A 21,601-nucleotide genomic window follows, 5' to 3' on the forward strand; every position below is an offset into this window, starting at 1 on the left:
ATCTCTCTCTCTCTCTTTCTCTCTCTCTCTCTCTCTCTCTCTCTCTCTCTCTCTCTCTCTCTCTCTCTCTCTCTCTCTCTCTCTCTCTCTCTCTCTCTCTCTCTCTCTCTCTCTCTCTCTCTCTCTCTCTCTCTCTCTCTCTCTCTCTCTCTCTCTCTCTCTCTCTCTCTCGTTTTACCTCTCTATTGGTTTCTCTCTTTGCCCCTAACCCTTTACTTCGTCTGTGCATTTTACGAACCAGTAGTGTCGGACGGTAACTTTTGACATCTCTCACAGACTTGAAGCCAGTAGGATCAGAGTAACAATAGAAGAGGGGGTGGAGGAGGAGGAGGAGGAGGGCAGGGCAAACCGGGGCGGGGGTGGGAGGGAGGGGGAGAGTGGGAGAAGGGGAAGGAAGGTCCTGAGGGAAGCTTTACGACGATCTTAGAAAAAAAAATCCATGAACCTTTGAATGTAATCCAGGAAATGTCTAATTGGGTTTTGTTTTATAGAATCGTACGTTAGATGGTATTTTAATCCCTTGTATTAACAGGTTTAAAAGAAAAATGTATATAAAAGAGATTAGGTTATCTTAGTTTGTTGCGTGCATGCGTGTATCTATAAAATTCCATTTCTCTGTAACATAAAATGCGCTCCAGGGGTCCTGTATTTTTTCTGTTCTAGTTGTTCTTATAGGCTCGTTCAGTCGATGTATGTACAGAAACATGTTTATTTGTGTCCTTGAGGCATGCATTTGTGCATTTCAATGCGTGTGTGCGTGCATGTCCCGTCTAATAACTCTTGTACATGTCGTGTCGTTCATATAGTCGTACTGCCAAGTATACAAATCACTGCCTCCCACTCTAAGCCTGGCGTGATCGATCAGAGGGTGGATCCTCGAGCAAAGAAACAGGAAACTTGCATCGCTGCTCCCCGCTTCCTGTTTGCAAAACGAGTTTTCTCTTTCCATTTCCTGAGTAATAACGACTCAAGTTTTCAACTTCAGAGAAGACGGAGTTGTACAACGACGGAGAGAAACAAACAAACAAACGCGACACGCTTCGGTGAAAGAAGGAATGCTGAAGAATGTCGATATGTTCCAAACACCTCTTACTTTATTCTCACTTACTTACCTATTCTATATCATTCTATTTGCTTATTTGTTTATTTTTTTCATAGGTCTTTTATCTATGTCTAATTTTAGTGACTTTTTTTAGTTCGAATCCCGTGAAAAGTATCGAACACAGTGAAAAACGGAGCGGGAAAATTGCTCTATCCTGCCGATTGTGTGTTCGTGCGTGCGTCAAATCCAAGGTCACGCATTAGTCCTACGTTTCAACTGGTACGTAGTGCATTGTATTCAGGTAATTATTATTCCCTATCTTCTTCCCACTCCCTCTCTTCTTCCTACTACCTCTCCCGCTCCCTCTCTCCCCCTCTCCCACTCCCTCTCTCCCTCTCCCCTCTCTCCCTCTCCCTCTCCCACTCCCTCTCTCCCACTCCCTCTCTCCCACTCCCTCTCTCCCACTCCCTCTCTCCCACTCCCTCCCCCTCTCCCACTCCCTCCCCCTCTCCCACTCCCTCCCCCTCCCTCCCTCCCTCCCTCCCTCCCTCCCTCCCTCCCCCTCCCACTCCCTCTCTCCCTCCCACTCCCTCTCTCCCTCCCACTCCCTCTCTCCCTCCCACTCCCTCTCCTCTCTCTCTCTCTCTCTCTCTCTCTCTCTCTCTCTCTCTCTCTCTCTCTCTCTCTCTCTCTCTCTCTCTCTCTCTCTCTCTCTCTCTCTCTCTCTCTCTCTCTCTCTCTCTCTCTCTCCTCTCTCTCTCTCTCTCTCTCTCTCTCTCTCTCTCTCTCTCTCTCTCTCTCTCTCTCTCTCTCTCTCTCTCTCTCTCTCTCTCTCTCTCTCTCTCTCTCTCTCTCTCTCTCTCCCTCCCTCTCCCTCTCCCAGTCCCTCTCTGTCCAGGTGGAGGCATACAGTTCGGTGCCTGTGGCGATCGTTGTGTTTTGATTAATATTCTGGCTGGAGGCCTGGACGGTTGCTTGGTATTCCCAATCGTGTTGAAGTTGGTGGGGAGGGGGACGGGGTGTGACTCAACAAGCCTCAGGTGTTGTCCTATAACCCAGGAAGTCCCTAGAATGATTGAAATATTCTGAGTTGAAGTACAGTTAGGTTTTAAAGCTTAATAAGTTTGTGTTGTATCTCTGCCAATAAATGGCGCCCGGATAGATGCCTGTTTGCAGTGTTTGTAGATGTATCGATGCAAGACTCGAATATTGTAAAAGCTTTTTCAGTGCCATCTATAGGCACGTCTGGATATAGATAGACTGTGCGAAGTTTTGAATCTAACTGTCCAGTAGTCGATGTTGTTGTTGTTGTCGACGTTGTTGTTGTTGTTGTCGACGTTGTTGTTGTTGTTGTTGTCGACGACTTTGTTGTCGTTGTTGTCGACGACGTTGTTGTCGTTGTCGACGTTGTTGTCGTTGTCGACGTTGTTGTCGACGTTGTTGTTGTCGACGTTGTTGTTGTCGACGTTGTTGTCGTCGTCATCGTCCCGACTGGTCCCGACTGGTGGATGCAGTGAAAATCTCTTACTCTTCCAGTTCCTCCATCTTTCTAAATTTCTCCTCAATCTCCCCTCCTCCTTGTCCTCCTCCTCGTCCTCCTCCTCCTTGTCCTCCTCCTCGTCCTCCTCCTCGTCCTCCTCCTTGTCCTCCTCCTCGTCCTCCTCCTTGTCCTCCTCCTCGTCCTCCTCCTTGTCCTCCTCCTCGTCCTCCTCCTTGTCCTCCTCCTCGTCCTCCTCCTCGTCCTCCTCCTCGTCCTCCTCCTCGTCCTCCTCCTTGTCCTCCTCCTCGTCCTCCTTGTCTTCTTCCAACTCGTCCTCCTTTTCCTCCTCATTTTCCTCCTCCCTCTCCCCTCCTCCCTCTCCCCTCCTCCCTCTCCTCTCCCCTCCCCTCCTCCCTCTCCCCTCCCCCTCCTCCCTCTCCCCTCCCCCTCTCCCCTCCCCCCTCTCCCCTCCCCCTCCTCTCCCTCCTCCCTCTCCTCTCCCTCCTCCCTCTCCTCTCCCTCCTCCCTCTCCTCTCCCTCCTCCCTCTTCCCTCGCCTCGCCTCTCCCTCCTCCCTCTCCCATCCCCCTCCTCCCTCTCCCATCCCCTCCTCCCTCTCTCCTCCCCTCCTCCTCCTCCTCCTTTAACTCGTCCTCCTCCAACTCTTCCTCTTCATCGTTATCCAGCTACTCCTCATCCTTCACTTCCCTATTTCTTCCTCATCCTCCTCCACCTACTCCCCAAGGACCTGTTCCCTTGCACTTCCTTGTACCTGGTATTTCCCTTCCGCACTCCTGCCTAACCACAATCTTCCACACTTTCCTTGTAACTTTGATGCAAGCAGCCGCCGGCCACATTTCTGTGGGCAGACCCCACCCACGTCGATGGCGGGGGACGTTGGTTGTGACAATAGAGTGTGATCTCTTTTCTGCTAATCTTCATCTGGGAATACACATGGCCGCAGCCTATTCCATACCTTTTCTGATTCCAGGTTTTTGTGTATTCGGCCTAGTTAATTGTGGACTCTGGTTAAACCTTCTGGACTTGAATTCTTGATACTGTCTTAGCGTGCCAATCGTTCCCAAGACACGTTTGCCCACATATGTTCCTGTGCTCCTCATAACAATGAGCTTCCGGGTGTTTCCCTCGGTAAAATGACCTTGTCAGACGATGTTCCTTATCACCTCTCTCGTCTCTTGAGAGTCTTTCTTTGTTTATATATTTATTCATTATATTTTGTTTGTTTCTATTTATATTTGTATATGTTTATTTACTTAGTTTTTTTATACACTCGTCGCAAGCTGTTACATCCTGCGGGTACGGTTTGTAATGCAAATAATCTTAAAGACTTTCACTGATCGGGGGGATTTCCCTATGTTGGATAAAATCGCCTGAATGTAACCATGATAAATACACAAGCTGTCTAGAGCAATGAAAAGGATAACACAACAACGTGGTACACACACACGTATAGCGTTTTGTTTTTATGTTGAATTATGAAACTAATATTCGGTATGTTAATACCAGTCTTGTAACTGCAGAGCGCCGGTGGTTTAGTCTGTGGTAAGCCAAAAGCTTCTTAGGGCTTTTGGCGAAATGCAACATTCCTGGTAAGACTAATCGGTCGTATTTTGCTGACCAGTCAGGGGAATTCGGGCTAGACCAGAGGTGGGAAACATGCGGCCTTCCGGGCCATCAAGTGCGGCCTTCTGCGGCCTTTGATATACATATTATTTTTTTTAAAAGACCTTGAATATTTTTTAAGTCTGAAATCATTATACACCTGAAACTTATAATATACACCACACACATAGACGAAAGCAAAGTTAACCGTGTTCAGTGATGTCACTCCCCTAAAAAGGGATAAAATAATTGAAAAAAAAAATTGTTTAGTGCGGCCTCTATGTGAGACGATGAATTGTAAGGTGGCCTTCATGCACAAAAAGGTTCCCCACCCCTTGGGCTAGACTGACACCATGAAATGTCATTTCACAGTATAGACTATGGATACTGCTGCACGTACAGATTTATCTCCGACTGTAGTGAGGATTTGTTCCGTGAATTTATTTTTCATTTGTCATCCACGGGTTCAAATTTTTGTGGAAAACATTGTGGTCAGCGTCGGTTTTGTTTATTTGTTTCTGTAGCTGTTTGGCGTTTTAGTTGTCTATTTGTTTGTTCAGCTGTATATATTCTTTTTATTTGTTCGTTTGATGTCTACTTGTTCAGTGACTTTTTTTTTATCCCAAAAGGTTGGCGTGACCAACATTTGTTTCCGCTTTTGTTATTACTGAAATTTTGTTTTATTTGGAAACCAACAACGGTTCTACGATATGAATGTTGCAATGATTCCTTCTCCTGCATCCCTTCTACTAAACAAGTCAACATCTTTGCTTCCACCCGGAGGTTCAGCCTCTTGGGGCTGGCACTCCGTCCCCGGACTAAGCCGGGTCAAATATCACTATTGACTTCGACTCTATTTCCTCACACAAGGAGACTTGACAACAGAACAATATTGCCAACCGACTACTAGTATAAGTCACAGAAATAGATACGACAGTTCATTATTTCTTCCTATGCTTTGAAGCTGCATGTCCGAGAAATTCAGTGTATTGATCATCAGTATTGTTTATCTATTTGATTTACTTGTAATTATGAACATTTGAGAGTCGGTATGTTTTGGTGGAGTGTAATTTTGAGTTGTGTAGAAAACGGGGGTTTTGCTTTGTATGCCATTGTTGAAACGGTTACCATGGAATTTGTGCCATCATGTGGTGTCATTGTACGAAGTTTAGGACCTTTTGTATTATTCTGGATAATGTGCAAATTTGTGATCCCTTCTTTATATATTTGTTAGTTTATTTTTGTTTTTTTATTGTATCTGTTGAGATTAATTATATTTTTTTCGACTGCAATGGCGCAGTTGGTTTCCAAACGTTCATTCGATAAGTGCGTTAAATGTTGTTTAATCTGTCGACACGATGTAAGATGAATTGTGGTGAAGTCCTGCAACGCACTAGCTCTCTCTCTCTCTCTGTCTGTCTCTTTGTCTGTCTGTCTGTCTCTCTCTTTGTCTGTCTGTCTCTCTCTCTCTCTCATCTCTCTGTCTCTCTCTGTCTCTGTCTCTCTCTCTGTCTCTGTCTCTCTCTCTCTCTCTCTCTCTCTCTCTCTCTCTCTCTCTCTCTCTCTCTCTCTCTCTCTCTCTCTCTCTCTCTCTCTCTCTCTCTCTCTCTCTCTCTCTCTCTCTCTCTCTCTCTCTCTCTTTCTTTCTTTCTCTCTCTTTCTCTCTCGCTTTCTCTCCCTTAGGGCTAAAAACAATGACTTGCTGTGTTGAAGATTACAGGCCTCGAGGGGACATGACCTCTAGTTTACTTTGTCCTAAGCCCGCGTTGGTAATCACTGCCCCAACCAAACGTACGGTTGTGTGTGTGTGTGTGTGTGTGTGCGTGCGTGTGTGTGTGTGTGTGTGTGTGTGCGCGTGTGTGTGTGTGTGTGCGCGCGCGTGTGTGTGTGTGTGTGTGTGTGTGTGTGTGTGTGTGTGCGTGCGCGCGTGCGCGTGTGTGTGTGTGTGTCTACGTATCTGCCTGTGTGTGTACGTATCTGCCTGTGTGTGTACGTATCTGCCTGTGTCTGTTTGCGCATGTGTGTTTGTGTGTGTCTGTGTACAAAGTAAAGAAGGTAACCGAACAATTTAGATAATCCTTTTTTGACGGTGTCATTAGCTGAGCTGCAACAAAATTCAGTTGTGAAAAAATATACTTAAATGTATTGAAAATGTCCTCGTTGAATTTTTTTTTTTTTTTTTTAATCAGGCGTGGACGCATCATTCAGCTGATTGAATTTTGTTGGCTTTAACCAGAATAAATCTATTAAAGGCAATGAAACATTTCAATGGCTTAGCAGAAATAAAATTTTCATCCCTTTGGTAGATGAAAATTCCCGACTAAGAAAAAAATTAACAAATAAATGAATATATAATTAGCATATTGCTCCCTCTTCCCCACATATGTGATCGTGCCCATGCATTGATAATGGTTTGAAGTCTTCAGAGATTTGCTTGACTGCGGCAGTGTTGACAAACCTTTCTATGTATGCCCTGAGCGTTGTGTGGTGATCACATTAAAATCTGTAAAGATTACTCTTTGTCTTGTATTTTTTGTGTAACATGGCCGTTTATATTCGTGCCAAGGATCCTGTTTGGCCCTATAATGACGACAGAATTGAGTATTGTATGTATACGTTTGTGTTGATGTGGTTGGAAATGGTGCGCATCAAGTAGTGATGGTAGGTCTTCTCCGACGAATAAAATTGTCTGGAGTTTAATTCCTTGAAAGTTACATTTCTCTAAATTAACTTGCTAAGATGATTACACGGATCTATGTTGCTCGTCAAGTTTTGTTCAAATTATCGTACATCTAGTGTTGAAAAGGACTGCTGACGTCATGTCGTTTGTCAGTTATCCCTTTTCTGCTCGAAGCTCAGTTTGACTCCGCTGAGCCGATGCTGCAATCCTGAACGAAAGTTTTTTTTTCATGGAATGAAATTGTTACAGAATATTACCGGGACAAACTATTTAGCTGTTAAGTTGTTCAACTAACTGCTGGTCCTGGAGCTGCAACGTCTACGTCGTGGGACCACCCCCCAACCCCAAGAGTTGGGGGCCAATCAGCAGCAACCACCCCTGGCCATCAGCTCTACGCAGATGGCACCGATCCCCAAGGAGGAGCTACGCCTACCTGGGGGAGTACCACAATCCTTTTTTCCAACATACAATGTTACGTTTTTTCTGCACTGAGGGGTGTTTTTCCGGCGATCACCCCTCTTCTTCTACTTTTAGCCGGAGATGTAGAGAGCAATCCTGGGCCCACCACAAAATACACATGCCCAACATGCTCTAAACCCATTACTTCGAGCAGACAGACAAAGGGCTCAGTTCAGTGCAATATGTGCAAAAACTGGGCCCACCTCACTTGTACAACACTTGCTGACACAAACCAATACACAAACACTTGGACATGTTCTACCTGCCCTCCAGTAACCCCACTCCCACCTCCCCAACCACAGCCAACACCCTTACCCACTCCCAATTTCCCTTTGCCCTTACCCCCGATTAGTACTCCCCTTCCTTTGTCCCCGATCTCTCCTTTCCCCCCCTCTGACCCAGATCCTACACCTTCCCCACTACCACCCCAACCTCAACCCCAAACGGCAACATACAACACATACAAAACACACAACATCAACATATTACAACACAACATTGACGGTATTAACACTAAAAAACATGAACTTGAACACTTTCTTAAACAACACAACATACACATTGCGATTTTACAAGAAACAAAACTAAGACACTCGCACAAAACACCATCATTTCATAATTACACCACCATCAGACAAGACCGGACTGACGGCAATGGCGGTGGACTCATCACCCTGATCCACCACTCCATCTGTTTTGTGGACACAAGTGCCACAACCAAAATTCTCCTCCCTACCACAGATAACACAACAGAAACCCAATCCATTCGTATCCGCACAGGCAACAATTCAACACTGACAATAGTTAACATGTACATTCCCCCCCAATCATCCCCCACAGTTCCAAACACCTTCAGACCTCAACTTAGCCAACTAACCTCAATCCCCAACCTGATCATGGGTGGTGACTTCAACGCCAAGTCGTCTGCCTGGTATGTCGACAACCCTGACACAGACAGAGGGCTTGATATACAGACTCAATTCGACTCATTGACTATCATGAACAACACGCATAATCATACACATATCCCATACCAAGCCCTCTACACTCCCTCCTCTCCTGATATAACATTTTGCTCCCCCTGCCTAACCCCAACAACATCATGGAGAGTGGTCGGAGCCCTTGGCTCTGACCACCTTCCAATCATCATCACCACCAAAACAAGATGCACCCCAGCTGGCCACAGACACACTTACACCAATTACAAGAGAGCTAACTGGGAAGCCTTTACTGAAGAGACAGAACAACATTTTGAAACACTTAACAGTACACCAATCACAAACATAAACAATGCTGTGCACGCTTTTAATACAATCATACAAAACGCAGACAAGAGATACATCCCTAGAGGCAACAGAAAATCACACAACCCCAACTTCACACCAGAAATCCAAAGCCTCATCAGACAACGTGACACACTTAAACACGATACCCCCACACCTATCCCTCAAAACATAGCAGACCAAATACAAACACTAAACACTGTGATTGCCAATAAAATACATGAACAAAAAACACAAAATTGGCAAAACTTTATCAATACACTTGATCACAAAACAAACACCAGCAAATTGTACAAAACACTCAACAGCATCACACTATCCAACACTAACACTACACGCTCTCACGCAGCAATAATCACAACAACAGATAATCTACCCTCAAACAGACAACAAGCAAACGCACTCATACGTCATTTTGCACAGACGAGCCATCTTACATCTCACCCTGACGACCGACGCACCATTCGACGTAAGAAAGACCTCCCCACAGACTCAGACTATACACCCTTCATAGACAGTCAGACAAAACTCATAATGCATAATCTCAAGCACTCATCTGCCTGTGGCCCTGATAACATAAGCAACATCCACCTAAAACACATTGGACCACAAGGTATACACGCACTCACAAACATTGCAAACTACAGCTATTCACACAACACTATACCCGACATCTGGAAGCATGGTAAAATAATCACCATTCCAAAACCGAACAAAGACCCAACAATCCCAACATCGCACCGCCCAATCACACTTCTCTGCACCCCCTCTAAAGTCATTGAACGCCTAATACTTAAACTTGTCACACCATATATTCCCCTTGCTGACTCACAACACGGTTTTAGGCCACTACACTCCACAAACACTCTTCTGACAAACCTCACACAAAGAATTTTAGATGGCATCAATTCAGATAGGCCCCACCACAGAACACTTCTTATAACATTGGACATTAGTAAAGCTTTTGATGCTATCCCCCGCCACAACCTAACAAATAAAATATATAACACAGACATGCACAATAACACCAAAAGATGGCTGGCCAATTATCTGGTAGGCAGGAATGCTCATGTGTCATATAATGGCCAATCATCGCACATCAGAAACATTAAGAACGGAGTACCACAGGGCTCAGTTCTATCCCCCACATTATTTAATCTATACATGCATGACTTACCCACACCAGACACCTCAGAAATACAAATCTCTTCCTACGCAGACGACATAACAATCACATGCACACATCGTAACACAGACAAAGCTGCAGAAATAATCCAGCCTTACCTTGACACACTCAACACATGGTTCATCACAAACAGACTCAAAATAGCTCCAACCAAATCTACAGCAACACTTCTCACCAACTGGACAAAAGAACACAAATACATACCTCATCTCTACATCAACAACACTCTAATACCACACACAAACACACCGAAAATTCTTGGTGTAACATACGATACATCCATGTCTTTCAAACAACACCTCACAAACATAAAAAACAAATGCACACCTAGACTTAACGCACTTAAGTCAATCACTGGAACAACATTTGGACAAAACAAAGAAACTAATATAATATACAAACAATGCATACGCTCAGTGATGAATTATGCGAGTCCTGCATGGGCTCCTAATCTCAGTGAGACACACCACAACACCCTTCAAATCATACAAAACAAAGCCCTAAAAACAATTACAGGCTGCACAAATACAACACCTACAGACCATTTACACCATGAAACAAAAGTCCTCAAAGTCAAGGACCACCTCGACATGAGAGGCACACAAACACTTGCTGCAGCCACCACAAACACATCACACCCGCTACACTACATAGCAGAACACCCACACACGCCAAGAAAAATTAAAACTACACCCAAAGACCTTTATTATGCACAGATACTCTCTTCTCTTCCTCCACAACCACCAAATACCAGCCTCCGGAAACATATTCATAATCATATCACTCACCGCTCCATTAACACACTGAAAGACAACACACTGCTGCATGCCAGACCCCCTGATATCCACCCTTCTGAATCCTCTCTCCCACGAAAGGACAGAGTCCACTTGGCCAGACTGCGATGCGGTCACCACCCAGCACTTCTAAGCTACCAGAAGAGGCTGGATGACCGTGTTGTGAACAGCTGCCCAGGATGTAACACTTCACCCCATACCATACAACACATAATGGAAGACTGCATTATACACAATCATGCACGCAAACAACACAACATACACTCTATAAAGGATTTGTGGGAAAACCCAGCACTTCTAAGCTACCAGAAGAGGCTGGACGACCGTGTTGTGAACAGCTGCCCAGGATGTACCACTTCACCCCATACCATACAACACATAATGGAAGACTGCATTATACACAATCATGCACGCAAACAACACAACATACACTCTATAAAGGATTTGTGGGAAAACCCAGTTTCGGCTGTGGCCTTCCTTGGGGAGACGGGACTGCTCGGACAGACAGTCTAGGGAACGACAACAACAACAACAACAACAACTAACTGCTAATGTAACTCTTGTTCAATGCAAAGCAAATATAGTCTCGTGACTTTATTGTCGAAGTTTGAGATACCTTTAAAGTTACTCTGTTGGTCGTGCAATAGTATACTGGTTGTCGTTTACTGGACAGCTGTTTGATGAACTTCTTTTTTATTGTTTCCATCAGTTTCCTACGATTGTACTTAGCTTACAGAACTGTGTGGATTCTACTTTTCGCTTTTTTTTTTTAATATATGAACACCGCGCGCTAATTTACATTCCCTTGATGCATTTCCGTTCGTAGTATTTTGTTTATACAATTTAGAAAGTAAAGTTTCATGTTTTAGTTATTTGAAAGTGCTTGGATTCCAACTGTCATGATAATTTTGTCATTCAATGTTACAAAACTAAGGCGTTTAAAAACGACAGTATAAACTTGAACAAAGTTCCGCATCGTAACCTCGAGATATTACCAAAGTTTCGTGTTCTTTATCTCATTTTTTGTCATAACTTCGTTGTTATCTTACTGTAAGCTGGTATTCCATTTATTGCTCCCAGCAGATCAGAGTGCTCTGTTTACTTGCGCCAGAGGCCCGTCACTGTGTTGCCGTGGGCGTGCTGTGATAGCGGGAGGGAATTAAGAAGAAAAGTATATAAAAACAATGACAGTGAAGAAGTAGGGCTGAGGTGAAGTGATTAGCGAAAGCCAGACAGCTGTAGGACGACAAAAGTATTTAAGAAAAAATAAAGACGGTCGTTTTCAAATGAAACAGAGCGAGAATGTGGAGTAAAGAGATGGAGATGTCAGTGAGGAATTAGGAGGGTAAAGTTGTTTCCATAAAACAAAAGGTGATCTTGAAGAGAAAGAAATAAGCTGAAATTTACATACTTAAATGTGATTGGGTAAGTGTGGTTGGGAAGAATCATAGAAGTAAAATCGACGACAAAACTTTTTGGAGAGATGAAGAAAGTTGTACGAGTTTTGAAAAGGAAGGGGATAGTATAGTGACTTGATGTTTCAGTGGCGTACGTACATAGTTAAATGGCTAAAAATTTGTCTCAAGATATGTACTACGGAAAGGAGGGTAAGACGTCTGAGAAAGCAAGTGTTGCGTGCCCATTTCCAAGTTCTAGAAATGCCAGGAAACATAATGGGGAAGAATTGCATACTGTCAAAGACCTTGGCTTGGCACATGCATTTAAAAATTTTGCATAGTGTCTTTTTTTTTTCATTTCTCCTTAGTTTCCAATTTTCTCCTCTCGACTCTAACAGATCCCATCTTTATCATCACCATCTTTGTTACGTTACTTGCTGGATTTGTTTTATTAACTCCCGGTTGTCCACGAGTGTCCAGGACGATGTATAGAATTAAGATATGGACATTACAAACAATCAGACCACTTCTCCACTCAAGGCCAATCCTGTTTACTGAAACTCCACCTTCCTCCCTTCCTCCCTCCCTCCCTCCCTGCCTGAGTAGAAGGTGCTGTCGTGATTTGAAAACTTCGTCTCGCCTTAATTCCAGGCACAGTCCCCGGACGGTGTATTATGTAGCCTACTGTAGGTTTAATGAGATGGATCGTCAGGACCGCCTATCTGCACTCGCATGAACATTCTTGAGGAATGGGGAGGGGGGAGGGAGAGGAGAGGAGGGGAGGGAGAGGAGGGAGGGAGAGGAGGGAGGGAGGGAGGGAGGGAGGGAGAGGGGGAAAGGAGAGACGGGGAGAGACGCAGATTCTGCTTGTCTGAGGGAGGGTTGGACTGAAATCCTTCCTGGTGTTTCCCTATTGTGTCATGATCAGTTCTTTGTAAGAACTCGAAGGTCCAGGAAAATGTTTGCCTTTCCAAGAACAGCAATGGATATGAATTGGACAAGTTTAGGATTAAGAAGGAAATTTGCAAGAACTGGTTTACCAATGGAATAGTTTTAGTAGTGAGACCCGAAACAATCGGTTCTTTTAAGAGAAGATTAAACAAGTTTATGTATAGGGACGACAGGTCTGGTGTAGACCTTATGGTCTCCTGCAGTCTACTTCATTCTTCTATTCTTATGCTGCGAAATTAATGTAAAATTATTTCTTTCTAATAATGTTGACTAAAAAATGTAATTTAATCAAAATACTTTCATGTTAACAAGTAATTTGAGACCAATATCTTTACTACGAGGATGAATGACATGGATTGGTACCAATTGTGATTAAGTTATCTAAGATGCTCTATAACTCGTTGCATAATGGAGGAGAAAATGTATCACCCGTTACGTCATTGGATAAACGTATCTTGACAGCAGCTCAGATCTTTATTTCCTTTAGGTGAATAATCTCTCCACGAGTAAAGCAGTAGGTTATTTGTAACCTTTCCAAAACCTATGCTAACTTGCCAATTGCAGTTATTCTGAAATAAAAAAAATCTGCCTCATCGATAAGATTTTATCGCAAATATAAAATGTATGACATACTAAGCTTCTGCGTCGTACGTCTGCGTGCGTTATCTTTATGAGTACTTTGCGCGTCTCTACCACTGCAATCTCGACCCTTTCCTCTTGTCACTGACGTCAGAAACCCACGTGAGTCACTGCAACGTCATTTGCCTCTTCTTGAAACTAATGGCTGCAAGCGAGGAACGTCATTTTTAATGAGATGATCATTTCCTCAAGAACTCCTTTAGGGCGAGAGGAGAGGCGTTTGTTCAATTTGAGGGAGAGTGGAGGTGCTATATAGTTGGTGGTGTGCGCCTTGTGCTACAATCGTATCGTGGTTCTTGTGAGTGACAAGGAAGTTGTCGAAGCTCTTGACAGGCTTGGGCCAATTCTGTTTTATCTCCCCTTGTAGTAACGAGTGTTGTCGAGTAGAATTGGGGTGAGAATATTTTTTTCTTTATTTATTTATTCATTTTATTTCTAATTTTATTTTATTCTTATTTTATGTATTTGTTTTTTATTTAATTTTATTTATTTATCTATTTATTTATTTATATATATATATATATATATATATATATATTTTTTTTTTTTTTTTTTTTTTTTTAGCGTTTCGGTATTGTCGACGACTTCAGAAGACTGTACTATTGAAACGCTTAAGATTTCTTTTGTCCTGTTTTTCACACCACAAATTCAACTCGCTTGTCTTTTGTCGTTCGTAGTACTACCCAAGGTCTAAATATACAGGTCAGACCGTTTACATTCTTCTGCGCAGCTTCTGACGTCATTTGGCTGAGTCCATTTTCTCTTTGTGATACACTGAAGAAAACTGTGAAACGCCAAGGAAGACAGGAACTATAATATTTTATATATTATATATATATATATATATATCATATATATTATATATTCATATATATAGACAGGAACTATAATATTTTATATATTTATATATATATTTTATATAATATTTATATATATATTTTATATAATATTTGTCAGAATATAACTAATTGCGTGGAGCAGTGCGAGCGAAGGCGACGTCATTTTCGAACGACGGACCAGCTTCAACTGACAGCTATAGGACCCGCTAACCCCACTTTGAACAGCCAGGTGACGTTCACGGGCCCGCTGCGCCAACTCCCTCGAAATTCGGTCGGAAGTGGTTAGACCTTATATTCTTAGATCTTGGTACTACCGATGCTGTTTGTGTCTTAACGACCGACCACGTCGTAGCATTGTTAGAATCTGAAATTTGTTCTGGGGGTCCGTGACTAAATTTTTAAAATTTGTTGTGCATAATGAGTGTAAGTTTAGGTATATATTTTGCCACTTTTCATTAACCTTTTTGTCTATTTATTCAATTATGTTCGTATATAGTTATTTAATTTTTTTGCCATTTTCTATTTTCTTATCTAATAAATTGTTTATTTTTGTACACAATTAACGATTTGTTTATTAAATTATCAACAAAAGAACAATTTTATTAAAGTTAAACCGAAAGTCTAGGACAGTGTTAGGAAATGGTGAGGAGCTTACGCCAGGAAGCGCTGAGTGGCTGCGGCCGAAGCCGTCACCTTTGCACAATCGTGCACTTTGGGGACTGTTGTCGCAGATATCACATAATCACTGCTAATGAAGCGGAGAGGAATGCGGGATTCGAACCCATAACTAAGCGAATTCGAAACCGGCATCCTTTCGACTATGAAAATAGATACTTGTTCATCTTCTTCCTCTTTTTTTTTTTTTCTGTTTGTACCGGTTGCATCGCTTTCGCCCCTGAAAGACCTGAAATGAGGACAAAAATATTTATTCTTAGCATCCCACCTAGTTATGGACCAAATGGTCTCCTGTCTATATCCTATTCTCTTGTAATCCTTTGTAATATATCACAAGCAGAAGGCTCGAAGTCTCAATTTATTTTTTATTTTTTAGAAAAAACAAATTTCTGAATGTGGATATAATTGGCAGTATCTGTCAGTCTTATAGAAACTGATTGTGAGTTTATATGCACAGTATCTCTAGGTTAGTTCCCGTATTTAGAACCACGTTCTTTTGATTCTAACTTGGGAATGGTTTACTGAAAAAAGTAATTTATCACTCGTTAAGGTGACAACCCTTCAAACAAAAAGAGAACAAGTCTACACCATTAAAGAAACAATTTTTTCAGTTACGCGAGAAGGAAATCTTTGCTACTTTTGCCATTGGTTGTGGCAGGCGAATAACCGCACCTGATAACCAAAGGTATATTTGTCTTCAGGGTTGTAGTTGTTTGCTCAGACGTAATGGGATACCCCACTCCCCTCCCCCATTCATTCGACTTTATCATGGTATACAGGGTGGCTCAGGACTAACGCTCTTACATCACGCACAAATGACCCGAGTTCGAAACCCCAGGGTACGGACTCTGAACTGGAGGCTTGAGGCAAGTCATCACACGTAAGCACCAAGTATGGTTGCACATTGTTCGGTTCGCCCGGTGGCTTGTTCAGGCAACACACACACACACACACACACACACTCGATCTCTTTCTCTCTCTATCTCTATCTATCTCTCTCTCTCTCTCTCTCTCTACACCCTTCGAGTAAAACGTTCTGTGTATCCATTCAGACATGCCCTAGACTGAATAAAATAACCTGGTGACGGTGAGATTAAAAGGAGAAGTGTCATCTCGTTCGGAAGGAATTGGGCCGTTTTCTGTTTAAGCTTCCCTCAGCCAGAGGAATATTCCCTCTGCTCATTGAAACTGACTAGTGGCAAACAAACCCAAAAAGTAAAATATAATGAAAGTTGGATGAATCACGAGGAAAAAAAAAAATATCGCCGAAAGTCACAAGAGGACGAGATGCATCGTGTAATGGCAGATGGGATGGGTATACGTGACTTGGGGGGGGGGATGAGGTGGCGGGGGGAGGGGGGGAGGCTGTCTTCTTGCGTCACAAGGGAACTGCCCCTTACGTCACCTCCTCGGGTCGGTCGGTCGGCGCTCCCGAGTTGTTACGTGGAATGATTGCCTGTCTGCTTGTTTGATACTCGCTACTGCAAACACAATTTACCTCTCTGCCCCGCACCCTTCTCTCTCTCTCTCTCTCTCCTCCCCTCTTCCCCTCCCCCCTCGCCTTTTCCCACCTACGCTCCTCTTCCTTCTCTTTTTTCATCCCTCTCCCTTCGTCTTCCTCCTCCCTCCTTCTCTTCCTATTTCACTTCCTCCTCTCTCCTCTTCTTCATTCTCTCCCTTCTCCATCTCCATCACCTGCTCCTCATCCTCCTGTTCCTCCTCCCCTCCTCCTGCCTTCCCCCTTTTCTTCATCTTTCTCACCTTTTTATCTTTCCCACCTTTTTTTTTTCTTCCCACCTTTTTTTTCTTTCCCATCTTTTTTTTCTTTCCCACCTTTTTTTCTTTCCCACCTTTTTTTTCTTTCTCACCTTTTTATCTTTCCCAAACTTTTCTTCCTCTTTATCCTCCTCCTCCTATCCCCATTCTTTCTCCTTTTTTTTCATTTTGATCGTATACTTGGTCGTGACAGCAAAGCTCCCTTCTTGAACCACACCACACATCAACACTTGCACAAGCACGTCGTATGCACTAACACTTCAATTGTCATAACTGCCACTACCACCTGTGCACGATTGCAACCTAATCCATCATCTTCTTCGTCACTATCACCATCATCATCACAGTTATCGTCATCACCACCACCGTCGTCACTGCAGTCGTCATCACCGTTCCTCTGAGACATGTATGACCCGTCCGCCAGACCTCTTGTCTACTGCAGTTGCAAGAAGAGCACTTGTCAAGGGCCACGTCACACGTTGCTAATCGAGGTGGACCTCCCTCTGCGCGAGGCCCCACCCTCACGAATAGAATCAAATGGCGTTGAGGGGTTAAAAAAGCCTTTACTTGTTGTATCTAACTTTTTATTTCGGTAAACATTGTCATTGGTGTAATTCTTTAACTAATTATAGTACATACATATACCAAGGCTTTTTCCCCCTTACAAGGGAGGTAGCCAAAAAGGAAAAGGCATAAAATCATTCCCACCCATTCCATCCCTGAATACACTCCACACCTCTCCACCCTCCCTCTCATCTTAGCACCTCCTGGATGACGGGTCATCCCTGCACCTTGTCCACTGCCCTGGGTCAGAAGCAGTGTCACAAGACACAGCACATCCACAGCAAGGCCGCTTCATTAAATCGGCGACCCCCCCTCTCCGCCCCCCCCCCATGCATAAAAGAAGAAGACGGGGAGAAATCCCTTCGGGCTGCGTCAAAATTTGCTCACACATATTACCTCACCCCCCATCCCCCCGTCCATTCCACCTCATGGAAATATATAAATGTATTGTCCGATAAGCAAGTCGCTGCAATCAAAATAGTCTTTGAGCAGATCAACAACGGTTGGAGAACGTCTGTGAAGTCGTCAGCTTTTCAACTTTTAACAGACATGACGTCACCCGAATGAGCAGGAAATGCTCTCGTACGTACGTGCTGAAACGATTTTCAAATCTGCCACAGATTATTTAGTGACTGTTGAGCATTAGAGTAATAAATAAAAAATCTAGATATATTTTCTCCCGAGATTTTGTAAAGCAAAGATCTGCTTAACAAATGTCGTTTGATTTGTGAACTGAAGCAGATTAAGGATGACAAGAGTTAACAATGTTTGAACAAAGAGCAAACACTGTTTTCATTGGAATACGTGTTTTTTAATATCTACATCCATGCATATTTGCATACGTGTGGATACGTGCGTGCAAGCATGCATATACACACGCACGTACACACACATACACATACACACACACACACGGGCAGATACACACAATCCATACATTTACATAGGCTACCTGTTTTTCCCCATTCCAGCGGAAATGTCCACCCAAGGAATGCACCCACGTTTCATCCATCACATATCCACTCAACACTCATCCAATACTCGTTAGTTTTACCACCATCACTTCATTGCATGATGATCCTCTTCCCGCGTCACTTCGCGAGTAATTGGAGAAGACGAACAGAAATCCCCTCATTGCATGTCAGTTTATTTGACCTATCGCCGCCATTCTTAACTCTCACCTATCTCTTGCCCTCTCTCTTCCCTGCTGAGCAGACATTCCCCTTTTTCTCGTGGCCTGCCTGTATCAAAGGATTACAAAGGCGGAGCATGCCGACAGGAGACCTTTTGGTCCATATCTAGGTCGGATGCGAAAAAATCATAATAATAATAAATGAATAAATAAAAACTATAATAATGTAAATAAAATACAAATGCATAGGTATAGTTAAATAATAAACAAACAGGTAAATAGTGAATAATAATAAATTGACATATAATTAACAATAAACGAGAATCAAACACAAATGATAACAAAACAAAAACAAATAATATAAAGTAAATGATAATCATTACAGCATCTTGCTTAGGTGTTTATCTAAATGATTCTTAAATCTTCGAAATGAACTACAATGCACTGCCTCTGCAGGAAGTTTATTCCATTCATTAGCTACACGGTTGGCGAAGTTGTTTCAACCCACTTCCAAATTGAATCTATTTCCGGACAGTTTGAGACCATTGTTTCTTGTCTGATTCTCATTGTGTGAAAATTTGGGTACTTTTGATGTTATCAATTTCCTTCAGAATTTTAAAGACCTGTATCAAGTCACCTCTGAGTCTACGCTTTTTTAAGGAAAACAGATTCATATCCTTCCCTCCTTTTTCTTCTCGGTAATCCCTGTAAGTTCACTCCATCCACCTCTGCCTTCCACACCTCTTTTTTTTCCTAGTCTTTCTTCATTCGTTCTTTCCAAATGCCCAAACCACCCAACTATTCTTTGATCACCCTTATCTGCCAGCATTCTTTCTGTTTTCGTTTTACCCTTTTGTTATCCCTCCACTTTATTCTCCGCTACAATCCCACGCCCACGGAAGTAAGAAACCGCTGGTACGGGAAAACCCTACCAGTGATGGTCACCCGCCGGATTTTCTAGGCTGATGTTACGTCATTTCCAGGCCGGAAGACCAGTGCGCTCAAATAAGCACGTGAGAATATGGTACTTAAGACGACGGCGTGTCTGAGAGAGCTCAGACGACAATAGACCTTTCGACCTTGAAGTTGTTGATCTGCGCATTCGGATTGTTTTCAAGTGGTTCGACACTCATCTCAGACCGATTTAAACACGTTTAGATTTATCGCTAAGGGATAGTTAATTAGATTCTTCGAACCTATTGATCGAAAGTTCGTTTTTTTTTTAAAGTATTCGAACATTGATTTGAAAACTAATCGAACGGCTGTACCGAAGATAACCATTCACTGGAATTTTAAAGAAAATATAGAAAACTACGCCATTTCCTGAATACGAGTGTTATTGACCGTGAAAAGGAATCGAGAACAGTGTTTTGTCAAACAAGCGTCGTGCTATCTGACAACGGTGAGGTGGGAAATTCAAGGTAAGAAAAATTGGTATTACTGGATGCAGTTCGGTTGCACATTTATTTATCTATTTATTTATTCATTTATATTTTCATCTAAGAGGATGTCTTGTACAGCATAACATAAATCTATATAATTGCTTTAGTCCAACACTGTTCTCAATTGAAGAAATCATATTATCTACACGTGAATGTGTGCAATCTTGGTATCTGGGAACAGATGCAGAAAACTGTCGTACTGTAATCTGTCCCAAATGAGGAACTTTTTTTCTACCCTTGTTTTCTTGTCCTTCCTAAAGGACATTCGCATACAAAACTACATAAATTGGAACCATATCTAAAAAATCAATACATGGTTACCCTGAATATACATGGCAGGATTCAATGCAAATACAGGCGTGTCTACACATCGCAATCGCTTTTTCCAAGCTGACTGAGAAGTCACGGTATAATTTTTAAAATTAAGTCTATTCCTATTCCTGAACCTTTGCCCAGGCATGCTGGTGCTGCTGGTATTAAAATAAATACACGAAGCCTATGCGAAAAGAAAAACATATTGAAAAAGAAACTGTTCAAACAAAAAGATTGAGTTTAATATTTTGTATGCATTTTCCTGGGAGTCGATTCAAGTAAATACATTTACTCGTGGTATTTTTTAATTAGTTTCTTTCGTAATATTATTAACTTATTTTCAATTTTGTATTTACTCTAATCTGTGCATAAACATCTCTACTTGCCCTGTCCAGGAAGGCGTTGGAAACACACTGCCTGAATGTAAATTTTTTTCCCTCCTAACAGTCGACTTGTTTGTCGGGATTCCACAACAGGTGACCTTAGACAAGTCGAGTCTCTCTTCTCTTCTCTCTCCTCTCCCCTCTCTCCTCTATCTTTCCTTTTTCTCTCGAACAATGAAACGTAGTTTTTATCCTACTTGACGATTTTAGTTGGCTGAGTTGTGGACTCCGAACAAAGGAAAGTGTCATTGGGCAAGGAGGTTGTTTTGTAAGTATGGCCGATTCTCCTTTTTTTTTTTTTTTTTTTTTTTTTGGGGGGGGGGTTATGCCTCAAGACAGCACGATTACAAAGGCGTCACAAAGGTCCCAGCCTTTGTACAGTGCCTCGAACAATACATCCTTAGTGGCTTCGCTTACCTGCGAAGTACCAATGATGACGTTGTTTCTTTGTCCTCTCCGAGGTGGTGATAATGCAGATTTCAGGACACTCGAAGCTGGCCCATGGCACATCAGAGATATCCAAGCACATTTAATATATTTCCACAAACAATGTTTCTATTGACGGTGCATATGGATCGACCAGTGACAACCCTAAAACGGAATATAAAAAGTATATGTTCATAACAAAAGAATAGGTATTTCAATTGGGCATTTGATAGTATACAATTACCTCAAACGGTGAAAATATCTACGAGGTTTTCTTCATTTGGGATTTGCCAGGTTAGTCTGTTGTTTGCTAATAGGATTATATATATATATATATATATATATATATATATATATATATATATAAATATGTATGTATGCACAAGTATCACAAATCAAACGTGATTACACCGATATGTTTAATAGCACAGGGAAAAGAAAAGAATTTTTCTTTTCCCTGTGGTATTCAGCATGTATATATATATATATATATATATATATATATATATATATATATAT

At 42.4% G+C, this 21,601-nt stretch overlaps 1 protein-coding gene across 5 annotated transcripts in view; it reads left to right on the plus strand.

The window, feature by feature from the left end:
• Nucleotides 1-21,601, plus strand: part of LOC143021917 (putative transporter YutK) — a 62,050-nt gene that overhangs the window by 19,142 nt on the left and 21,307 nt on the right. Inside the window, exon 1 of one of the 5 annotated variants that reach the window (XM_076179778.1) lies at nucleotides 13,782-13,927. The exons of 3 other annotated variants lie outside the window; for them this stretch is intronic. The gene's annotated coding sequence lies outside the window, so the exon portion shown is untranslated. Of the gene's footprint in view, nucleotides 1-13,781; nucleotides 13,928-19,576; nucleotides 19,941-21,601 lie in introns of those variants that run through there. One more of the 5 variants, XM_076179777.1, reaches the window with a different exon arrangement.

Source organism: Oratosquilla oratoria, chromosome 43 (assembly GCF_046742065.1).
Source record: "Oratosquilla oratoria isolate Oo_2021 chromosome 43, ASM4674206v1, whole genome shotgun sequence".
NCBI classification, from domain to species: Eukaryota; Metazoa; Arthropoda; class Malacostraca; order Stomatopoda; family Squillidae; genus Oratosquilla; species Oratosquilla oratoria.